This window comes from Triticum urartu, chromosome 1 (genome assembly GCF_003073215.2).
Source record: "Triticum urartu cultivar G1812 chromosome 1, Tu2.1, whole genome shotgun sequence".
Classification (NCBI taxonomy): domain Eukaryota; kingdom Viridiplantae; phylum Streptophyta; class Magnoliopsida; order Poales; family Poaceae; genus Triticum; species Triticum urartu.
Genome location: NC_053022.1, coordinates 242,263,795 through 242,289,149, shown reverse-complemented (window position 1 = coordinate 242,289,149; position 25,355 = coordinate 242,263,795). Strand labels below are relative to the sequence as shown.

Below are 25,355 nucleotides of genomic sequence, written 5' to 3'. Positions count from 1 at the left end.
AAGAATATCCTGAAGTACCTGAAAAGGACTAAGGATATGTTTCTCGTTTATGGAGGTGACGAAGAGATCGTCGTAAAAGGTTACGTCGACGCTAGCTTCGACAGAGATCTGGATGACTCCAAGTCACAAACCGGATACGTGTATATTTTGAATGGTGGGGCAGTAAGCTGGTGCAGTTGCAAGCAGAGCGTCGTGGCGGGATCTACATGTGAAGCAGAGTACATGGCAGCCTCAGAGGCAGCGCATGAAGCAATTTGGGTGAAGGATTTCATCACTGACCTAGGAGTCATACCCAATGCGTCGGGGCTGATCAAGCTCTTCTGTGAAAACACTGGAGCTATTGCACTTGCCAAGGAGCCCGGGTTTCACAAGAAGACAAGGCACATCAAGCGTCGCTTCAACTCCATTCGTGAAAATGTTCAAGATGGAGACATAGATATTTGTAAAGTACATACGGACCTGAATGTAGAAGATCCGTTGACTAAACCTCTCCCTAGAGCAAAACATGATCAACACCAGAATTCCATGGGTGTTCGATTCATCACAATGTAACTAGATTATTGACTCTAGTCCAAGTGGGAGACTGTTGGAAATATGCCCTAGAGGCAATAATAAAAGCATTATTATTATATTTCCTTGTTCATGATAATTGTCTTTATTCATGCTATAATTGTGTTATCCGGAAATCGTAATACATGTGTGAATAATAGACACCAACATGTCCCTAGTAAGCCTCTAGTTGACTAGCTCGTTGATCAACAGATAGTCATGGTTTCCTGACTATGGACATTGGATGTCATTGATAACGAGATAACATCATTAGGAGAATGATGTGATGGACAAGACCCAATCCTAAACATAGCACAAGATCGTATAGTTCGTTTGCTAGAGTTTTCCAATGTCAAGTATCTTTTCCTTAGACCATGAGATCATGTAACTCCCGGATACCGTAGGAGTGCTTTGGGTGTACCAAACGTCACAACGTAACTGGGTGACTATAAAGGTATACTACGGGTATCTCCGAAAGTGTCTGTTGGGTTGACATGGATCAAGACTGGGATTTGTCACTCCGTATGACGAAGAGGTATCACTGGGCCCACTCGGTAATGCATCATCATTATGAGCTCAAAGTGACCAAGTGTCTGGTCACGGGATCATGCATTACGGTACGAGTAAAGTGACTTGCCGTTAACGAGATTGAACGAGGTATTGGGATACCGACGATCGAATCTTGGGCAAGTAACATACCGATTGACGAAGGGAATTGTATACGGGGTTGCTTGAATCCTCGACATCGTGGTTCATCCGATGAGATCATCGAGGAGCATGTGGGAGCCAACATGGGTATCCAGATCCCGCTGTTGGTTATTGACCGGAGAGCATCTCGGTCATGTCTACATGTCTCCCGAATCCGTAGGGTCTACACACTTAAGGTTCGGTGACGCTAGGGTTGTAGGGATATGTATATGCAGTAACCCGAATGTGGTTCGGAGTCCCGGATGAGATCCCGGACGTCATGAGGAGTTCCGAAATGGTCCAGAGGTAAAGAATTATATATAGGAAGTGCTATTTCGGCCGTCGGGACAAGTTTCGGGGTCACCGGTATTGTACCGGGACCACTGGAAGGGTCCCGGGGGCCTACCGGGTGGGGCCACCTGCCCCGGGGGGCCACATGGGCTGTAGGGGTGTGCGCTTTGGCCTATATGGGCCAAGGGCACCTGCCCCAAGAGGCTCATGCGCCAAGAGATAAGGAAAGGAAGAGTCCTAAAGGGGGAAGGCACCTCCTAGGTGCCTTGGGGAGGATGGACTCCTCCCTTGGCCGCCGCCCCCCTAGGAGATTGCATCTCCTAGGGCCGGCGCCCCCCCTAGGCTCCCTATATATAGTGGGGGAAGGAGGGCCTCTCACCCCACGCCTTTGGTGCCTCCCTCTCCATCTCCAACACCTCCTCCTCCTCCATAGAGCTTGGTGAAGCCCTGCCGGAGTACTGCAGCTCCACCACCACCACGCCGTCGTGCTGCTGCTGGAGCCATCTTCCTCAACCTCTCCTTCCCCTTGCTGGATCAAGAAGGAGGAGACATTACGCTGACCATACGTGTGTTGAACGCGGAGGTGCCGTTCGTTCGGCGCTAGGATCTCCGGTGATTTGGATCATGTCGAGTACGCCTTCCTCATCCCCGTTCTTTGAACGCTTCCGCGCGTGATCTACAAAGGTATGTAGATGCAATCCGATCACTCATTGCTAGATGAACTCCTAGATGGATCTTGGTGAAACCGTAGAAAGTTTTTGTTTTCTGCAACGTTCCCCAACAGTGGCATGATGAGCTAGGTCTATGCATAGTTCTTTTGCACGAGTAGAACACAATTTGTTGTGGGTGTAGATGTTGTCAACTTTCTTGCCGCTACTAGTCTTATCTTGCTTCAGCAGTATTGTGGGATGAAGCGGCCCGGACCAACCTTACACGTACGCTTACGTGAGACCGGTTCCACCGACTAACATGCACAAGTTGCATAAGGTGGCTGGCGGGTGTCTGTCTCTCCCACTTTAGTTGGAGCGGATTCGATGAAAAGGGTCCTTATGAAGGGTAAATAGAAGTTGACAAATCACGTTGTGGCTTTAACGTAGGTAAGAAAACGTTCTTGCTAGAGCCCTTTTTCAGCCACGTAAAACTTGCAACAACAATTAGAGGACGTCTAACTTGTTTTTGCAGCAAGTGCTTTGTGATATGATATGGCCAAAGTTGTGATGAATGATGAATGAAATATATGTCATGTATGAGATGTTCATGCTATTGTAATAGGAATCACGACTTGCATGTCGATGAGTATGACAACCGGCAGGAGCCATAGGAGTTGTCTTTATTTTTGTATGACCTGCGTGTCATTGAGAAACGCCATGTAAATTACTTTACTTTCTTGCTAAACGCGTTAGCCGTAGTAGTAGAAGTAATAGTTGGCGAGAAACTTCATGGAGACACGATGATGGAGATCATGGTGTCATGCCGGTGACAAGATGATCATGGAGCCCCAAGATGGAGATCAAAGGAGCTATGTGATATTGGCCATATCATGTCACTATTATTATTTGATTGCATGTGATGTTTATCATGTTTTGTACATCTTGTTTCTTAGAACGACGGTAGTAAATAAGATGATCCCTCATAATAATTTCAAGAAAGTGTTGCATAACCGCTTGACTCAGCTAGGAGTTAATCTCCCGGATGACGCGGTCATTGACAGAATCCTTTAGTCGCTTCCACCGAGCTACAAGAGCTTTGTGATGAACTTCAATATGCAGGGGATGGAAAGGACCATTCCTGAAGTATTTGCAATGCTGAAATCAGCAGAGGTAGAAGTCAAAATGGAACATCAAGTGTTGATGGTGAATAAAACCACTAAGTTCAAGAAGGGCAAGGGTAAGAAATCCTTCAAGAAGGACGGCAAGGGAGTTGCCGTGCCCGGCAAACAAGCTGCCGGGAAGAAGCCAAAGAATGGACCCAAGCCCGAGACTGAGTGCTTTTATAGCAAGGAAAGTGGACACTGGAAGCGGAACTGCCCCAAATACTTAGCAGACAAGAAGGCCGGCAAAACGAAAGGTATATGTGATATACATGTAATTGACGTGTACCTTACCAGTACTCGTAGTAGCTCCTGGGTATTTGATACCGGTGCAGTTGCTCACATTTGTAACTCAAAGCAGGAGCTGCGGAATAAGCAGAGACTGGCGAAGGACGAGGTGACGATGCACGTCGGGAATGGTTCCAAGGTCGATGTGATCACCGTCGGCACGCTACCTCTACATTTACCTACAGGATTAGTTTTGAACCTCAATAATTGTTATTTAGTGCCAAGTTTGAGCATGAACATTGTATCAGGATCTCGTTTAATACGAGATGGCTACTCATTTAAATCCGAGAATAATGGTTGTTCTATTTATATGAGAGATATGTTTTATGGTCATGCTCCGATGGTGAATGGTTTATTCTTAATGAATCTCGAGCGTAATGCTACACATATTCATAGTGTGAATACCAAAAGATGTAATATTGATAATGATAGTCCCACCTACTTGTGGCACTGCCGCCTTGGTCACATAGGTGTCAAACGCATGAAGAAGCTCCATGCAGATGGACTTTTAGAGTCTCTTGATTACGAATCATTTGACACGTGCGAACCATGCCTCAAGGGTAAAATGACCAAGACTCCGTTCTCAGGAACAATGGAGCGAGCAACCAACTTATTGGAAATCATACATACTGATGTGTGCGGTCCAATGAGCGTTGAGGCTCGCTGTGGCTATCGTTATGTTCTCACCCTCACTGATGACTTGAGTAGATATGGGTATGTCTACTTAATGAAACACAAGTCTGAGACCTTTGAAAAGTTCAAGGAATTTCAGAGTGAGGTTGAGAATCAACGTGACAGGAAAATCAAGTTCCTGCGATCAGATCGTGGAGGAGAATACTTGAGTCACGAGTTTGGCACACACTTAAGAAAATGTGGAATAGTTTCACAACTCACGCCGCCTGGAACACCTGAGCGTAATGGTGTGTCTGAACGTCGTAATCGCACTCTATTAGATATGGTGCGATCTATGATGTCTCTTACCGATTTACCGCTATCTTTTTGGGGCTATGCTTTAGAGACTGCCGCATTCACTTTAAATAGGGCTCCGTCAAAATCCGTTGAGATGACAACGTATGAATTATGGTTTGGGAAGAAACCTAAGCTGTCGTTTCTAAAAGTTTGGGGATGCGATGCTTATGTCAAGAAACTTCAACCTGAAAAGCTCGAACCCAAGTCGGAAAAATGCGTCTTCATAGGATACCCTAAAGAAACTATTGGGTATACCTTCTACCTCAGATCCGAAGGCAAGATCTTTGTTGCCAAGAATGGATCCTTTCTAGAGAAGAAGTTTCTCTCTAAAGAAGTAAGTGGGAGGAAAGTAGAACTTGATGAAGTATTACCTCTTGAACCGGAAAATGGCGCAACTCAAGAAAATGTTCCTGCGATGCCTGCACCGACTAGAGAGGAAGTTAATGATGATGATCAAGATACTTCTGATCAAGCTCCTACTGAAATTCGAAGGTCCACAAGGACACGTTCCGCACCAGATTGGTACGGCAACCCTGTCTTGGAAATCATGTTGTTAGACAACGGTGAACCTTTGAACTATGAAGAAGCGACGGCGGGCCCGGATTCCGACAAATGGCTGAAGCCATGAAATCCGAGATAGGATCCATGTATGAAAACGAAGTATGGACTTTGACTGATTGCCTATAGAGCGGCGAGCCATAGAAAATAAATGGATCTTTAAGAAGAAGACAGACGCGGATGGTAATGTAACCATCTATAAAGCTCGACTTGTCGCTAAGGGTTATCGACAAGTTCAAGGGGTTGACTACGATGAGACTTTCTCACTGGTAGCGAAGCTTAAGTCCGTCCGAATCATGTTAGCAATTGCCGCATTCTATGATTATGAAATATGGCAAATGGACGTCAAAACGGCATTCCTTAATGGTTTCCTTAAGGAAGAATTGTATATGATGCAGCCGGAGGGTTTTGTCGATCCTAAGTATGCTCACAAGGTATGCAAGCTCCAACCCTCGATTTATGGGCTGGTGCAAGCATCTCGGAGTTGGAACATTCGCTTTGATGAGATGATCAAAGCGTTTGGGTTTACGCAGACTTATGGAGAAGCCTGCGTTTACAAGAAAGTGAGTGGGAGCTCTGTAGCATTTCTCATATTATATGTAGATGACATACTTTTGATGGGAAATGATATAGAACTTTTGGACAGCATTAAGGCCTACTTGAATAAGAGTTTTTCAATGAAGGACCTTGGAGAAGCTGCTTATATATTAGGCATCAAGATCTATAGAGATAGATCAAGACGCCTCATAGGTCTTTCACAAAGCACATACCTTGATAAGATATTGAAGAAGTTCAATATGGACAGTCTAAGAAGGGGTTCTTGCCTGTTTTGCAAGGTGTGAGATTGAGCTCGGCTCAATGCCCGACCACGGCAAAAGATAAAGAAGAGATGAGTGTCATCCCCTATGCTTCAGCCATAGGATCTATTATGTATGCCATGCTGTGTACCAGACCTGATGTAAACCTTGCCGTAAGTTTGGTAGGAAGGTACCAAAGTAATCCCGGCAAGGAACACTGGACATCGGTCAAGAATATCCTGAAGTACCTGAAAAGGACAAAGGACATGTTTCTCGTCTATGGAGGTGACGAAGAGCTCGTCGTAAAGGGTTACGTCGACGCTAGCTTCGACACAGATCTGGATGACTCTAAGTCACAAACCGGATACGTGTATATGTTGAATGGTGGAGCAGTGAGCTGGTGCAGCTGCAAGCAGAGCATTGTGGCGGGATCTACATGTGAAGCGGAGTACATGGCAGCCTCGGAGGCAGCACGTGAAGCAATATGGGTGAAGGAGTTCATCACCGACCTAGGAGTCATACCCAATGTGTCGGGGCCAATCAAACTCTTTTGTGACAACACTGGAGCTATTGCACTTGCCAAGGAGCCCAGGTTTCACAAGAAGACAAGGCACATCAAGCGTCGCTTTAACTCCATTCGTGAAAATGTTCAAGATGGAGACATAGAGATTTGTAAAGTACATACGGACCTGAATGTAGCAGATCCGTTGACTAAACCTCTCCCTAGGGCAAAACATGATCAACACCAGAATTCCATGGGTGTTCGATTCATCACAATGTAACTAGATTATTGACTCTAGTGCAAGTGGGATACTGTTGGAAATATGCCCTAGAGGCAATAATAAAAGCATTATTATTATATTTCCTTGTTCATGATAATTGTCTTTATTCATGCTATAATTGTGTTATCCGGAAATCATAATACATGTGTGAATAATAGACACCAACATGTCCCTAGTAAGCCTCTAGTTGACTAGCTCGTTGATCAACAGATAGTCATGGTTTCCTGACTATGGACATTGGATGTCATTGATAACGAGATCACATCATTAGGAGAATGATGTGATGGACAAGACCCAATCCTAAACATAGCACAAGATCGTATAGTTCGTTTGCTAGAGTTTTCCAATGTCAAGTATCTTTTCCTTAGACCATGAGATCGTGTAACTCCCGGATACCGTAGGAGTGCTTTGGGTGTACCAAACGTCACAACGTAACTGGGTGACTATAAAGGTATACTACGGGTATCTCCGAAAGTGTCTGTTGGGTTGACACGGATCAAGACTGGGATTTGTCACTCCGTATGACGGAGAGGTATCACTGGGCCCACTCGGTAATGCATCATCATAATGAGCTCAAAGTGACCAAGTGTCTGGTCACGGGATCATGCATTACGGTACGAGTAAAGTGACTTGCGGTAACGTGAGATTGAACGAGGTATTGGGATACCAGACGATCGAATCTCGGGCATAACATTACCGATTGACAAAGGGAATTGTATGCGGGGTGGCTTGAATCCTCTACATCGTGGTTCATCCGATGGAGATCATCGAGGAGCATGTGGGAGCCAACATGGGTATCCAGATCCCGCTGTTGGTTATTGACCGGAGAGCATCTCGGTCATGTCTACATGTCTCCCGAATCCGTAGGGTCTACACACTTAAGGTTCGGTGACGCTAGGGTTGTAGGGATATGTATATGCAGTAACCCGAATGTTGTTCGGAGTCCCGGATGAGATCCCGGACGTCACGAGGAGTTCCGGAATGGTCCAGAGGTAAAGAATTATATATAAGAAGTGCTATTTCGGCCGTCGGGACAAGTTTCGGGGTCACCGGTATTGTACCGGGACCACCGGAAGGGTCCCGGGGGCCCACCGGGTGGGGCCACCTGCCCCGGGGGGCCACATGGGCTGTAGGGGTGTGCGCCTTGGCCTATATGGGCCAAGGGCACCAGCCCCAAGAGGCCCATGCGCCAAGAGATAAGGAAAGGAAGAGTCCTAAAGGGGGAAGGCACCTCCTAGGTGCCTTGGGGAGGATGGACTCCTCCCTTGGCCGCCGCCCCCCTAGGAGATTGCATCTCCTAGGGCCGGCGCCCCCCCTAGGCTCCCTATATATAGTGGGGGAAGGAGGGCCTCTCACCCCACGCCTTTGGTGCCTCCCTCTCCCTCTCCAACACCTCCTCCTCCTCGATTAAGTTGGGTAACGCCAGGGTTTTCCCAGTCACGACGTTGTAAAACGACGGCCAGTGAATTGTAATACGACTCACTATAGGGCGAATTCGAGCTCGGTACCCGGGGATCAAGAAGGAGGAGACGTTACGCTGACCGTAGGTGTGTTGAACGCGGAGGTGCCGTCCGGTCGGCGCTAGGATCTTCGGTGATTTGGATCACGTCGAGTACGCCTTCCTCATCCCCGTTCTTTGAACGGTTCCGCGCGTGATCTACAAAGGTATGTAGATGCAATCCGATCACTCATTGTTAGATGAACTCCTAGATGGATCTTGGTGAAACCGTAGAAAATTTTTGTTTTCTACAACGTTCCCCAACAATCACTATGGGCACTCCCCATCTCTTCTTGATTAATGGCGTGTGGGCCCTGGGGGAGGGCTCGGCCGACTCCCCCGTGCCGACTCCCGTTGGGTCCGACTGGCGGTTCTCCCGCCGTCTCCCGAGGTCTCGCTGACTAGCGGGCCCTGCTGCCTCTAGGCCGTACAGACAAGCCGTCGTGGGCGCAGGACCAGGTACAGTGGTGCTGATGTCAAGGCTGGCTGGGCAACAGTGCCACGCCGCAGGGAGATCTTCCCAAGTACGGCGCACTGTAGCCATGCCTGCCCTTGGTAAGGGGCGGGGAGTGGGCTTCATTGCAGCTACGCCCCTGCCCCGTCCCCCTCGATGAGGTCACGGTTTGTTGGAGTCGCCGGCCGACTCCCCAAAGCCGGCTTCTCTGGAAGTCGCTCCTGGGACTCTTCAATATGCTCTTCAGGAGGCGTCTTGCCATAGGCTCCCCAGGAGGCGTCTCTTCGCCCTGTGGTCTTGACGGGCGCAGCCTGCCCCGATGTCTTGAAAGGTCATGGGGCTCAGGTTGGCCTACCCGTGGCCCATTACTCCGACATCTTCACGGGAGGAATGCGCCTCGAAATCGTCGAAATGATGGATCCGACACCTCCTGGCGCCGGGCACTCTTTCGAGTCCCCGTGGCCTTCTTCGTGGCCTTCTTCCCCGGCACCACATAGGGTGCCGGAACCAGCAGCTTCGCCAAGTGAGCGTCCGCTGGGCCTTCGGGCAAAGGGGCCGGACAGTTGATCTGTCCGGACGTCACCTGCCAATCCTATCAAAGGTAAGGGAGCTTTGATCCCGCCTGGAGTCAAACTATGAAAAACTAATACCCTGTAAAAGGAAAAACAGCTTACCGCATGAGCGTGACGCTGCATACTGAATCCGTGATCCTCGGTAGCGGATGCGGGGGCCTCGGCGCCCTTGAAAAGCACCTACCAGGCATCTTCGTACGTCGTGTCGAAGAGCCTGCTTAGAGTTTGGTGCCGCGCTGGGTTGAACTCCCAAAGGTTGAAAGCCCGTTGTTGACACGGGAGGATAAGGCGGATGAGCATAACCGGGACTACGTTGACAAGCTTGAGCTTCTTGTCCACCAGGGTTTGGATGCATGTTTGGAGTCCAGTCAGCCCTCCTTTTTTACCCCACGACAGGCCGGTCTCCTTCTAGGAGGTGAGCCGCGTAGGGGGTCCGGATCGAAACTCGGGGGATGCGGCCCATTCGGGGTCACGCGGCTCAGTGATGTAAAACCACCACGATTGCCACCCCTTCAGGGTCTCCACAAAGGAGCCCTCGAGCCATAAGCCGTTGGCCATCTTTCCCACCATGGCGCCTCCGCACTCCGCCTGGTTGCCGCGCACCACCTTCGGCTTGACATTGAAAGTCTTGAGCCATAGGGCGAAATGGGGGCGGATGCGGAGGAAAGCCTCGCAAACGACGATAAACGCCGAGATGTTGAGGACAAAGTTCGGGGCCAGATCGTGGAAATCCAGGCTATAGTAGAACATGAGCCCCCGGACAAATGGGTGGAGAGGGAAGCCTGGTCCGCAGAGGAAATGGGGGAGGAACACCACCCTCTCATGGGGCCTATGGGTGGGGATGAGCTGCCCCTTTTGGGGAAGCTGGTACGCGATGTCATTAGACAGGTATCCAGCCTTCCTCAGCTTTTTGATGTGTCCCTCCGTGACGAAGGAGACCATCCACTTGCCTCCTGCTCCGGACATGGCTGGAGAAGGTTGAGGTGGGAGTGCGGACTTGGGCGCTGGAGCTCGAGTGCGCGAGAATGGATAGGAAAAGGAGGAAGAAGACGTAGGTGAAAAGGTGGATCCTTATCCCGTTATATGGATGGACGCAACTATGTGTCCCCACCAGCCTGGTAAAACTCGCTTATCTCCAAGCGCCGTAATCAATGGCGCGGTTGGGTTACCCACGCCCGTATTGATGAGAATCCCAGAATAAGGGGACACGATCTCTGCTTTGACAAGATGTGCCAAGGAAACCACCTCGCATGACGCGCTGACGTGGGATAATGAAATGACTCGGACAAAGGCTTGGCCGTGGTGTGTCATGCTACGGAATACGTCAGCAGATTAGATTGGTGTAAATATTATTCTCTCTATGGAAATATGTGGAAACTTATTTTGCAGAGCCGGACACTATCTTTGTGTTCAAAATCTTCTATGAAGTACTTGGAGGAGGAACCCGCCTTGCAATGCCGAAGACAATATGCGTGCCAGACTCGTCATCATTGAAGCCTGGTTCAGGGGCTACTGAGGGAGTCCTGGATTAGGGGGTGTTTGGATAGCCGGATTATACCTTCAGCCGGACTCCTGGACTATGAAGATACAAGATTGAAGACTTCGTCCCGTGTCCGGAAGGGACTTTCCTTGGCGTGGAAGGCAAGCTTGGCGATATGGATATGCAGATCTCCTACCATTGTAACCGACTTTGTGTAACCCTAACCCTCTCCGGTGTCCATATAAACCGGAGGGTTTTAGTCCGTAGGACAACATACAGAACAACAATCATACCATAGGCTAGCTTCTAGGGTTTAGCCTCTCTGATCTCGTGGTAGATCTACTCTTGTACTACCCATATCATCAATATTAATCAAGCAGGATGTAGGGTTTTACCTCCACCGAGAGGGCCCGAACCTGGGTAAAACTTCGTGTCCCTTGCCTCCTGTTACCATCGGGCCTAGACGCACAGTTTGGGACCCCCTACCCGAGATCCGCCGGTTTTGACACCGACAGCGTCCGTCGCCTCATGGTCTATGGCGACTCAGATTTGGTCAGCCAGAAATGCATAACACCAGAAGAAGGCCGAGTGATCCTCCACGACATCCATTCGGGGACCTGTGGTCACCATGCGTTCTCTCGGACCATTGTGGCTAAAGCATACCGAGCTGGATTTTATTGGCCACGAGCAAATGAAATGGCGAAAGATATAGTCGACAGATGTGAAGGCTGCCAGTTCTACTCCAATATGTCGCACAAACCTGCATCAGCCCTGAAGACCATCCCACTCGTCTGGCCCTTTGCTGTTTGGGGATTGGACATGGTTGGTCCACTGAGGACTGGTAGGAGTGGCTTCTCTCATGTGCTTGTAGCAGTCGACAAGTTTACCAAATGGATCGAAACCAAGCCTATTAAGAATCTTGAAGCTAGTACTGCTGTCAGCTTCATCAGAGAGTTGATTTTCAGATATGGAGTTCCGCACAGCATCATCACTGACAACGGATCGAACTTCGATTCTGATGATTTCAGAACCTTCTGCGCCTCACAAGGCACACAAGTTGACTATGCTTCAGTCACCCATCCCCAGTCGAATGGACAGGCAGAAAGAGCAAATGGCCTGATTCTCAAAGGACTGAAACCCCAACTGATGCGAGATCTCAAGCATGCAGCGGGCGCCTGGGTTGATGAACTTCCATCATTTCTCTGGCGATTGAGGACAACTTCCAATTGGTCGACTGGTCGAACTCCATTCTTCTTGGTCTATGGGGCTGAAGCTGTTCTACCGAGTGACTTGCTTCATAATGCACCACAAGTTGAGCTCTTCAATGAAGATGAAGCAGAACAAGCTCGGCAAGACGCAGTCGACCTCCTAGAGGAGGAAAGAGAGATGGCCTTGATCCGGTCGACCATTTATCAGCTAGACTTGCATCGATTCCATGCCGGACACGTGAAGGGTCGAGCCTTTCAAGAAGGAGACTTGGTTATTCGAGTGGATCAGTAGAAACCACACAAGCTCGCCCCAGCTTGGGAAGGTCCCTTCATTGTCACCAGAGTGCTCCACAATGGAGCATACCACCTTTACAGTGTCGAGCATAAGAAGGACGAGCCACGGGCTTGGAATGCGGAGCTGCTCCGCCCCTTTTATACTTAAGTACTCGTTCGAATAAAATGTAATAAGAAATACCTTTGTAATTTGTATATCAAAGACATGAGCTTTACAGTCCTCTGGCACGATTGTTGTTGCTTTTATTTACGTCTGAAAACCCCCAGTGGGTGACTTAGCTACGAATCCATTTCTCCTAAGTTCAAAAGAAAAATCCTACCAAGTGGTGAGCAAGCCTCTCACTCAGGGGCTTAGCTGCGAATCCGTTTCACCTAAGTTTTCAAAATCCTACCGAGTGGTGAGCTAGCCTCCCACTCGGGGGCTTAGCTGCAGTCCAGTACTCGCCTAAGTTTGTAAAATCCTACCGAGTGGTGAGCCAGCCTCCCACTCGGTGGCTTAGCTGCAGTCCAATACTCGCCTAAGTTTAAAAAATCATACCGAATGGTGAGCAACCCTCTCACTCGGGGGCTTAGCTGCAGTCCCGTACTCGCCTAAGTTTGTAAAATCCTACCGAGTGGTGAGCCAGCATCCCACTCGGGGCTTAGCAGCAGTCCAGTACTCGCCTAAGTTTGTAAAATCCTACTGAGTGGTGATCCAGCCTCCCACTCGGGGGCTTAGATGCACTCCAGTACTCGCCTAAGTTTGTAAAATCCTACTGAGTGGTGATCCAGCCTCCCACTCGGGGGCTTAGCTGCACTCCAGTACTCGTCTAAGTTTGTAAAATCCTACCCAGTGGTGAGAAACCCTCTGACACGGGGGCTTAGCTGCAGTCCAGTACTCGCCTAAGATTAAAAAATCCTACCGAGTGGTGAGCAACCCTCTCACTCGAGGGCTTAGCTGCAGTCCAGTACTCGCCTAAGTTTGTAAAATCCTACAGAGTGGTGAGCAACCCTCCCACTCGGGGGCTTAACTGCAGTCCAGTACTCGCCTAAGTTTGTAAAATCCTACCGAGTGGCGAGCAACCCTCTCGCTCGGGGGCTTAGCTGCAGTCCATTACTCGCCTAAGTTTATAAAATCCTACCGAGTGGTGAGCAACCCTCCTACTCGGGGGCTTAGTTGCAGTCCAGTACTCGCCTAAGTTTTTAAAATCCTACCGAGTGGCGAGTAACCCTCTCACTCGGGGGATTAGCCGCAGTCCAGTACTCGCCTAAGTTTATAAAATCCTACTGAAAGGTGAGCAACCCTCCCACTCGGGGGCTTAGCTGCATTCCAGTACTCGCCTAAGTTTGTAAAATCCTACTGAGTGGCGAGCAACCCTCTCACTCGGGGGCTTAGCTGCAGTCCAGGACTCGCCTAAGTTTATAAAATCCTATGGAGTGGTGAGCAACCCTCCCACTCGGAGGCTGCGCTGCAGTCCAGTACTCGCCTAAGTTTGTAAAATCCTACCGAGTGGTGAGAAAACCTCCCACTTGGGGCTTAGCTGCAGTCCAGTACTCGCCTAAGGTTTGAAGTCTGTCCTTATCTGCAAGGACGACGAGGTGCAGGTCGACTACAACCTTCTCGTTCAGAGCTGCGCCACAAATACAACGTACGCTCCATCACCATCCGCAAGGACGACGAGGTGCGGGTCGACTACAACCTTCTCCTTCGGAGCTGTGCCACAAATACAACATACACTCCATCACCATCCGCAAGGACGACGAGGTGTGGTTCGACTGCAACCTTCTCCTTTGGAGCCGCACCACAAATACAATGTGCACTCCATCCCCATCCGCAAGGACGACGAAGTGCAGGTCGACTGCAACCTCCTCCTTTGGAGTCGCACCACAAATACAATGTGCGCTCCATCCCCATCCGCAAGGACGACGAGGTGCAGGTCCACTACAACCTTCTCCTTCAGAGCTGCGCCATAAATATAACATTGTGCAAAGAAATCGAGATGCAGATTGAAATATTATTCAGAGTAAAGAGGAAATCCCACTCGAAGGCAAATACAAGCATGTTCAGAGATAAACCAAGTTCGGACGGATCCTAAAAATTCCAGACAACGGATCAATTGTATTCGAGCACCAAGCCCGATGGAGTTTAATGGTTAGAGCAACCACTCGGTATTCCGAGGCAAATTTAAAGCAGGTTCAAATCTCAAAGTGTGTTCATTCGGCAGGAGGAGGGTTGGCGGGTTCGATGAATTCGTCCAAGTCAATTCCATCTGCAATCCGAGTGGCAGCAGCGATGAAAGTCTCCATAAAACACTTGAAATCATGCCTTTTGGTGTTGGAGACTATCGGTGTCAAAACCGGCGGATCTCGGGTAGGGGGTCCCGAACTGTGCATCTAGGCCGGATGGTAACAGGAGGCAGGGGACACGAAGTTTTACCCGGGTTCGGGCCCTCTTGATGGAGGTAAAACCATACGTCCTGCTTGATTAATATTGATGATATGGGTAGTACAAGAGTAGATCTACCACGAGATCAGAGAGGCTAAACTCTAGAAGCTAGCCTATGGTATGATTGCTGTTCTGTATGTTGTCCTACGGACTAAAACCCTCCAGTTTATATAGACACCGGAGAGGGCTAGGGTTACACAAAGTCGGTTACAATAGTAGGAGATCTACGTATCGCCAAGCTTGCCTTCCACGCCAAGGAAAGTCCCTCATGGACACAGGACGAAGTCTTCAATCTTGTATCTTTGTTGTCCAGGAGTCCGGCTGAAGGTATAGTCCGACCATCCGGACACCCCCTAATCCAGGACTCCCTCAATAGCCCCCGAACCAGGCTTCAATGATGATGAGTCCGGCGCGCAGATTGTCTTCGGCATTGCAAGGCGGGTTCTCCTCCAAATTCCGTGTACCTGTTGAATAAAGTCCGATTTCTTGTAAATGTTGCGCTCCTCGGCTTCTACGCCCAATAATGGCCGTCTCCCATGTGTCAAACGAATATGAAAAGTCTGAGTGTTTTTACATCCACACCCCTAGCCGTGCAAATGAGCCGCCCATTTAAGGGCACGAGGATTTAGATCCAAACCACACCTTCTCCCATTCGCGAGTGTTCATCAGAGCGCATCCGAGAAAGGTCCATACCACCATGGCAAGCCATCGCAACTCCTCCTCTCGCACTTCCAGCCCTCAACCTGGATATTGGGAGAGATGCTCCATCCCACATAGCGAGCTAGTGACGCTCCAGACCAAGGGTTTTCTTCCCCCGGCCTATATGGTCCCGGTTCGAGCCGGTCTTGCCATCTATAATGGCGGAGAGCAAGCGGAGAGTGCCCCTAATCCCTCCAAAGGAGAGCGGGTGTGCCTCGTCCCTTACTTAATAAGGGGGCTCGGATTTCCAATCCATCCATTTCTCCGGAGGCTCCTGGAGTTCTATGGCCTCCAACTACACAATCTCACGCCTGCCTCCGTATTGCATATCGCGGGCTTCGTAGCCCTCTGCGACCTGTTCCTAGGTGTTGAGGCTCATTTCGGGCTGTGGAAAGAGCTATTCTGCCTCGTGCCCCATTCTAAGAAGGGGCAATATATCAAGTGGGCGGAGCCGAAGTGTGGCGCATTGCCGAGACCGGATATCTATCCGGAACCCCAAAGAAGGCGTCCGAGCACTGTCCTCCGGAATGGTTTTACCTAGAGGACGTCCCGCTGCCGGATCCTATCCGAACCGGCCTCCCTGAGTTCTACAGTGCTCCACTAAAGAAGCGCCTAAGTTGGCGTCCACGGAGCCCTCAGAGGGAAAGTGACAAGGACGTCCGTTACCTGATGGGCCGGATAAGATTGTTAGCTCATTCCGGACTGACCATGATCGGGGTCATGGCCGCATGCATTATGCGAGGGGTGCAGCCGCTACAGTATAGAGGCCACCCCATGTGGGACTTCAACGGGGAGGACGACGCCACCCGCTACGGCCGTAAGGGGCCGGATTCGGCTGCGGCTCTAACAAAGACCTTGTCCGCTTTGTACAAGGGAGAAGAGGAGGAATTTCTCCGTGTCGGCCCAAAGGGTGGATTTTCTATGTACAATCCCCCAAGCTGGGTAAGTGGCCACATTTACCTTCCCATTCATTTTATATTCCCATTGTTAAATATTCGGTCTAACGACTTCAACGTAGGAACTGCGCCAAGCTGTTAAAGAAATAAACAGCCCTCCTCCACAACACGAGGACCCAGGACGGTCCCTCGACCCGGCCTCTCAAGAGGATCCGGACTTATCTGTGGAGCTGATTGATGGAGTGTTCCATCAATTGAGCAAGGACAACGCCTTGGTGGCCATTACGGCCGATTACCTAGGGCTAATCCCGGCCTCCCAGGTAACTGAGATTGAAGTCCCAGTACCCCGACTAGGGGTCCGCCCTCTCGCGTTTTCAGTTTCCTGATTACAACTGAACTTTGCAGGGGAGGTTTTTGAGATGGGAGGCCGAACCTGCGGCGACAAGCCAAAGAGGCCTCGCCGGACTATATCCGGAGAGGCTTCCAATCGCGCCTCCACCAGCCAAGCTCCAAAGCCTGTTCCGGAGGTGGAGGCGAACACAAGGCATGCACCAGACGCTTGTTTCTCCCGAGAGGCATTAGACGCCTTCAATTCGGGAGATGCTTACCTCCATGCCGCTCAAAATGGTCTAGCCAGAGCCACGAAGAAATATGTAAAAGACATACAGGTAAGAAAATTTTGGTAATTATATATATATATATATACCAGTAGCCCCCGAGACTTGAAACAGTTAGAATAACTGATTTAAGGATCATATGTTATGCAGGTTCTTACAGAAAAGAATTCCCTACTGTCCCAGGAGCTGGAAGAGTGCAAAGCCCAACTTGAGGCCGCACTAGCCGCGGCAGGGGAGCCCAAGGAGACCCCCTTTGGTAATATACACTTCAAAAGATAAGTATTTTGCGAAGCACGACATGGGTGCGAATCTGACAAATGAAATTGCAGATGGCACCGGATTGAATCCGGAAAGGCAACACCTCCTACGCCAGCCGAAGGCTGGTGAGAAGGTGCTGACAAAGGTGAGGTGGGAGAAGAACAATCTCCAAGATGCCAACACCAAGCTGGGCATCGAGCTGAAAGATGTTCGTGCCCAGCTGTCAGACTCCGTTAAGGAGAATCAGTGGCTTCGGCGTGACATATTTAGTAAGTGCTAGAACGAACCTTTGGAGAAAAAAAAAGGTTCAGCAGGGAAGTCGACTAACAGAGTAATGTCTGTAGTGTGCTAACAGGTCATCCTGCAGAGGAGATGCCCGGCTCTACGGGTGACCTTCTTCCCGAGCTCTCGCAACTGCTCGAGCGAGTTTGGAAGGCGATGCGAGGCGTTGCCCAGGCCCTGTGGCCATCCATCTCCGTGCCCGAAGGTCTTGGAGAGCTTGCGGAGAAGCTAAAGGGAGCACGGTGGTGCTTCCGATTGTGGAAGGTATCGGCCTGCCGTCAAGGCGCTAGGGAGGCCTGGGCCATGGTGAAGACGCGGTACACAAAGGCTGACCCCAACCACATGGCCGAGGTCGGTCCTGTGGGGCCCGACGGGAAGGAGATCCCAGTAAGCTTAGTATACGGCCAAGTAGAATTGGCCGCAAAGTATTCCCAGCAGGACTGTAAATTAGACAGCCTGTTGGATGGTATTGAAGAGGAATACAATCGGTCAGAATGACTATGTAATTTAATTGACATTTATAATGCCTTCTAGCCGGATTGTAGATCGTTTGTCATGGCTGACCTTTTCGCTTCAGCCTCGGGACCTGATGGTCTGTAGTGTGTTCGAATTCCCATGCGGCTATATAAGAACCGGGGAATGCATGGAGACCAGGCGTAGGGGTCATTAGTGCGTGAACAGACAAGTGCCCGACTAGTTATGTTATATTACATGGTTAGTAAGAAACATATTCCAGGGAGAATAGTTCTGTTAGGGGTTCCTTTCCCTCAGAGGCATACCCTAAAGTGCATGCCCATTCTATGAAAAAGATGCAGGAAAAAGCATCTGGGGGCGCATAAATAAATAAGTGAAAAGATCATCTTTTAGGTCACCGACCGAATATTACCTTAAGAACGCTAGCTTTCGGCTTCACCCAGTCTGAGGTACACATCGGGCTGATCCGGCAGTAACAATCGCAGAGGTGCTCCCTTTACCGCCTAGCCGAATAATCGAGAACGTAGGGGTAAGCACAGGAGCCAAGCAACCCAGCTTGGCCAAAACTTAAGTCATATCGATGCATATAATGGTGAAATAAAAGGTACATGCGGAAGTGTAACACGTGTGTTGGGCATGAAGCCCGTAGAAATAAGCTTCTGTTAAAAGAAGCCCCCCGGTTTAATGAGTGCGAATAGCACGTCATTTGATGAGCCTTTAAAGGTTATAAGAGAAAGGAAGGGGTGAAGGAGAGAAATGTAAGACAGACAGTATATATAAAAAATGGACAGAGGAAGGAGACGAACAGAGAGTCCGGCGCTAGGCATAGAATCTTCGGAGACGGGCTGCGTTCCATGTGTTCGGCTCGAGTTGGTTATCCGATGCATCTCGCAGGCGGTACCATCCACCAGTCAGGACTTGGTCAATTATGAAGGGACCTTCCCACTTGGGCTTGAGTTTGTCCTTTTTCTTGTCTGGCAGGCGTAGAACTAATTCGCCAACGTTGTAATTTTTGGCCCGTACTTCTCTGCTTTGGTATCTTCGAGCCTGCTGTTGATAGAATGAGGAACGGGCTTTTGCCACATCGCGCTTCTCCTCCAATGCGTCCAAACTGTCCTGCCGATTGAGCTCGGCTTCCCTTTCTTCGTACATGCGCACTCGAGGTGAGTCATGAATTATGTCGCAAGGCAAAACTGCCTTTGCGCCGTACACCATAAAGAATGGTGTGTACCCGGTGGTGCGATTCGGCGTGGTCCGCAGCCCCCAGAGTACAAATTCGAGCTCCTCTACCCAGTGTGTGTTAGATTCCTTGAGGGACCGCACTAATCTGGGTTTGATGCCACTCATGATAAGACCATTTGCATGTTCGACCTGGCCGTTAGTTTGTGGGTGACAGACGGAAGCATAATCGAGCTGGATGCCCATGTTTTTGCACCAGAGTTTTACCTCGTCGGCTGTAAAGTTCGTGCCGTTATCAGTGATGATGCTGTGGGGGACGCCGTAACGGTGTACAACCCCGGATATATAGTCTATCACCGGTCCGGATTCGGCCGTCTTAACAGACTTGGCTTCTATCCATTTGGTGAACTTATCCACCATGACCAGTAAGTATTTTTGCTTGTGGGTTCCACCTTTAAGGGGTCCAACCATGTCAAGCCCCCAGACCATGAAGGGCCAAGTAATGGGGATAGTTTGGAGGGCGGTGGGTGGCATATGGCTTTGGTTTGCAAAGAGCTGGCAACAGGTGCATCGTTGGACTAAGTCCTGGGCGTCTGCTCGGGCCGTCGGCCAATAAAAGCCTGTACGGAAGGCCTTGCTTACAAGGGACCGAGCTTCTGCGTGATGACCGCCGAGTCCGACATGAATTTCAGCCAGGAGGTTCCGCCCTTCCTCTTCGGAGATGCACCTTTGAAGGACTCCGATAGTGCTTTTCTTATAAAGCTCTCCCTCGTGGACTCTGTAGGCTTTGGATCGCCGCACTATGCAGCGTGCCTCATTTTGGTCCTCGGGGAGTTCCTGCCTAGTAAGGTAGGCGAGGAATGGTTCTTTCCACGGGGCGATGACGACCATTATTACGTGGGCTGAAGGTGTTATTTCATTGGCAGAGCCTCCGATTGTGTCAGAATGTTCGGTGTCGGGTAGTGCGGTTGGGTCTGGGCTGTTATTGTTCGGCTCCCCTTCCCATACTACGGATGGCTTGAACAGCCTTTCCAAGAAGATGTTGGGGGGGACTACATCGCGTTTTGCGCCGATGCGTGCCAGGACATCTGCCGCCGGATTATTTTCCCAAGCTATATGGTGAAATTCAAGCCCTTCGAACCGAGCTGACATTTTTAGGACGGCGTTGCGGTAAGCTGCCATTTTTGGATCCTTGGCATCGAAGTCTCCGTTTATTTGGGATATTGCGAGGTTCGAGTCCCCGCGCACCTCTAGGCGTTGAATGCCCATGGATACTGCCATCCGGAGACCATGTAAAAGGGCCTCATATTCGGCTGCATTGTTGGAGTCTTTGTACATAATCTGGAGTACATATTAAACTGTGTCTCCTGTGGGGGACGTAAAAACGACGCCAGCCCCTAGTACGGCCAACAACTTGGAGCCATCGAAATGCATGATACAATTTGAATATGTGCCGTACTCTTTAGGGAGTTCGGCCTCCGTCCATTCTGCGACGAAGTCGGCCAAATCTTGTGACTTGATGGCTCGCCGTGGCTTATAAGTTATGTCGAACGGGAGGAGCTCAATGGCCCATTTTGCAATCCGGCCTGTTGCGTCACGGTTGTTTATAATATCGTTATGTGGTACTTCCGAGGCTACTGTTATTGAACACTCTTGAAAGTAGTGTCGTAGCTTCCGGGATGCCATGAATACCGCGTAAGCAATCTTTTGATAATGTGGGTACCGTGATTTGCATGGAGTGAGGACAGTGGACACATAATAGACCGGCTTTTCAAGGAGGGGTTTGTGTCCGTCCGTTTCTCGTTCGACGACGAGCATTGCGCTTACCGCCTGATGTGTTGCTGCAATGTACAATAGCATTGGTTCGCCAATGTTTGGCACAGCCGGGACTGGGTTTGTTGCCAATATGGCTTTTATTTCGTCGAGTCCGGCCATGGCTGCATCTGTCCATTCGAAGTGTTCGGTGCGCCGAAGGAGGCGGTAAAGGGGTAGGGCCTTTTCTCCCAAGCGGGAGATAAAGCGGCTTAGAGCCGCCACGCATCCGGTTAACTTTTGTATTTGTTTGAGGTCCTTTGGGATATCCAATTGTGAAAGAGCTCGGATCTTGGCTGGATTTGCTTCAATTCCTCTACCGGATACAATGAAGCCCAAGAGCTTTCCGGCTGGGACGCCGAAAACGCATTTTTCCGGGTTGAGCTTGATGTCGTATGTTCGAAGGTTATCGAATGTGAGCCTCAAGTCGTCTACTAGAGATTCGACATGTCTTGTTTTGACGAGCACATCATCTACATATGCCTCCACCGTTTTGCCGATCTGGTTTGCCAGACATGTCTGAATCATGCGCTGATATGTTGCGCCGGTGTTTTTGAGCCCGAAGGGCATTGTGTTGAACCAGAATGGGCCGTATGGTGTGATAAATGCTGTTGCGGCTTGGTCTGATTCTGCCATCTTGATTTGATGGTAGCCGGAATATGCATCGAGGAAACACAACGAATCGTGTCCTGCGGTAGCGTCGATAATTTGATCGATGTGGGGGAGGGGGAAGGGATCCTTTGGGCAAGCCTTGTTAAGGTCTTTAAAATCAACGCACAGGTGCCAGGATTTGTCCTTCTTTGGTACCATCACCAGGTTTGCTAGCCAGTCCGGATGTTTTATATCTCTGATGAATCCGGCCTCCAATAGCTTTGTAGCTCCTCTCCCATGGCCTGTCTCCTAGGTTCGGAAAAACGCCAAAGAGCTTGCTTGACAGGTTTGAATTCTTTTAGGATATTTAAGCTGTGCTCGGCCAGCCTGCGTGGGATTCCTAGCATGTCTGAAGGGTGCCAGCCGAAAATGTCCCAGCTCTCTCGTAGGAACTCTCGCAGTGCTGCATCTACATCAGGGATTAAATGTGCCCCGATGGAAGCTGTTTTATTGGGGTCCGTTGGATGGACCTGGAATTTGACTATTTTGTCCGCCGGTTTAAAGGAGGTGGACTTGGATCTTTTGTCGAGTACCACATCGTCTCTATTCACCGTGGAGCGCAACGCAGTAAGTTCCTCGGCCGCTAGGGATTCGGATAGTGCCTCGAGGGCCAGTTCGGCTGTCTTGTTTTCAGCGCGGAGTGCTATGTCCGGATCACTAGCGAGAGTGATGATCCCGTTGGGCTCGGGCATCTTGAGCTTCATGTACCCGTAATGGGGTATTGCTTGGAAGATTGTAAACTCTTCGGACCTGTAATTATCCGGCGTGCCAAACACCACATCTAGTGTGATTTTTCCTGTACAGCGCGCTTCCCGACTGGGGATTTTTCCTCTAAAGGTTGTGCTACTTCGCTCAAGCGGTTCCAGTCTATTTCCATTTTTTGAAGGGTTTCCTCATAAATGAGGTTCAATCCGCTGCCGCCGTCCATGAGTACCTTGGTAAGACGAAAGCCGTCCACTACTGGAAAGAGGACCAATGCGGCTGGTACTCGGGCTGTTCGGATTTTAGGTTCATCACTTGCGTTAAAGGTAATAGCCGTGTCACTCCATGGGTTTATTGTTGCCACTTGGTAGATTTCGGCAAGGCTGCGGAGTGTCCTTTTTCGCATGTTATTTGATGCGAAAGTCTCGAAGACTATTAATACCGTATTGGTGTCTCTGGGGTGGCTTTCTGTGGCCTCCGAAATTAGGAGATCTTTGCCAATTTTGGCCACCTGCCGGAGTATCCAACATGCTCTAAGGCTGTGAGTTGGTGTGGCATCCTCTGTACTGTGAATTTTACAGGGACCATTAAGCCATCCTTCCAATACGGTTCCATGCCCTGTAGAGGGGTTTTGCTTTTTGTTGTTTGACCCGGGTGTCTGGCGATGATGCACCCTTTTATTTCGGACTGGGTTTGTATTCAGGGCCAGATTGTCCCAAAATTTTATTTCGGTTTTCCAGGCGCTTTCCATCGCACAGTACTTTCATACTATGGACGCCAAGTCAGCGAAGCGTGTAATATCACGGCGACTTATGGCGTTGAGGATTCCCTTGTCTGTGCAATTATTGCAGAAGAATGAAATTGGGTCTTCCTCGCGGCAGTCCTTCATCATGTTCATAACCAGGAGGAATCTGGCCCAGTAATGATGTAGTGTTTCTTCGGGCTCCTGCCTAATTTGGGATAGATCGTTGATGTTCGGGTGGGTGGGTGGAATTAAATCCGAAGCCTCACCCCATCTGAGGCTCAGAGGCCGAGGAATTTCTGAACTCGAAAATTTGGATTCTTGGATGTTGTCCAATGAATCCAGTCCGTCGCCTAACTCTAAGTTCAGGTCTTGAGTGATATCCTCCCCTCCACGGGTATCCGGCTTGGAGGGATCGGGAATCCGGACGTAGCTAGTCCTTAAGATAGATGAGGGGTCGCCGCACTGTCCCTCTACCACGGCAACGTGATGGGTGACTTGGGGAGAGTTAATCTCTCTCAGATCGGGCTTAGGCTCAATCTGGTCGTAATCCGTAGCGACTCCCAGGGCGGCGATGCGATCCAAGAGCTCGTTTATGGAGGAGAGCTCCATTCGATCTAACTGGTCGGCGAGTTCCGAGCTGACATGAAGATTGTTTTCGATGGCTCGAGAGGTCATCGTCGGCGTAGAAGCCAAACAGGCGATCATAAGAAAACCACCTAGCCGGAGGGTTTGGCCGACAGCCAAAGCTCCCTTAGGAACGGTGCCGTCTTTAAAGACGGGGCGGGGCATCCTTCCTGATGGAGATGACACAGAGGAACTCTCAATGAAAGCACCAATGTCGGTGTCAAAATCGGCGGATCTCGGGTAGGGGGTCCCGAACTGTGCGTCTAGGCCGGATGGTAACAAGAGGCAGGGGACACGAAGTTTTACCCAGGTTTCGGCCCTCTTGATGGAGGTAAAACCCTACGTCCTGCTTGATTAATATTGATGATATGGGTAGTACAAGAGTAGATCTACCACGAGATCAGAGAGGCTAAACCCTAGAAGATAGCCTATGGTATGGTTGTTGTTCTGTATGTTGTCCTACGGGCTAAAACCCTCCGGTTTATATAGACACCGGAGAGGACTAGGGTTACACAAAGTCGGTTACAATAGTAGGGGATCTACGTATCGCCAAGCTTGCCTTCCATGCCAAGGAAAGTCCCTCCCAGACACGGGACGAAGTCTTCAATCTTGTATCTTCATAGTCCAGGAGTCCAGCTGAAGGTATAGTCCGGCCATCCGGACACCCCCTAATCCAGGACTCCCTCAGCGACCTTGATCGCCTCCACCTTATCTTCACGAGCTTCCTTGCAGTGGACTCTCACCAAGGACAACGCCACATCAGCACCACACCGGGCAGAGGACTTCTTCCATTCTTTCACTCGACCAGGGACCTCGTTGAGGCGAGCCATCAGAGACTCGAGGTCATTTTGAAGCGTCACCTCTAGCCAGAGTAATGAGTCGATATGTGAAACTGCCACGTTCAGACGAGCGAGATAACTTCTAACGCTGGCAACACGGGATTCCAGGCGAAGCACATTCATGGCAGCCTCGTTGCCGACTAGAGAAACAATAGGGTCCAAACCCATCTCGATCCGTCCAGTCTCCTCATCAAAGTTTTGGCCGAACTCTGAAGTCAAAGAGTTAGTGAGTCGACTGGACTGGATTAACTTACAAGAAGTAAAGCAGTCGGATTAAAAGGAGTACCTTCCAGCATAAGAAAGAGCTTCTTGGCGAGAGTTCTCAGATAAGCCTCCACGTCATTTCTCTTACGAGTCGTAGATTCCAGTTTCTCATTCAGAGCCATCTTATCCTTCTTCAAACGAGTTACCTCTCGGTTGGACTCAGTGAGAGAGGACTTCAACTTGCTTACTTCTTCCTCCAGCACTCCGACCGAAGCTAGCTTCTGGTCAGCAAGGGCAGTCTTATCTTGAGCTTCCTTCTGCGCATCTGCAAGGTCCGAGTCCTTCTTCTCCAGAGCCAACCTCATTTTCTCAGCAAAATAAGCAATCGGGTCAAACAAGATATCGAAGAAATATTTTAAAGGATGGTCGACGTGAGCAGTCGATAGACAGTTACCTTCCATACCTGCAGCTTCATCTTGAACTTTCTTCAACTTTTGTTGGGCCAGCTCCAAGTCAAGGTTAAGTTGCCTCTACTTCTCCTCAAATTCAGCGAACTTAGAAATGAGAGTACAAGATTTCTGCAGAAGGCAAAAGACATGTCAATTGACAAGATCAAAGATTATTTACTTCCGAGTGAATAAAACTTAAAAGTTTACTCACACCCCCGCCGACTGCCCGCAGTCGACCGCGGTCTCGGGGACTACACCCAGC

At 49.7% G+C, this 25,355-nt stretch overlaps 1 pseudogene; it reads right to left on the bottom strand.

The window, feature by feature from the left end:
* The window catches only part of LOC125532816, a 31,269-nt pseudogene extending 6,260 nt beyond the window's left edge, over window positions 1–25,009 (bottom strand).
* Window positions 25,010–25,355: the final 346 nt, after the last annotated feature.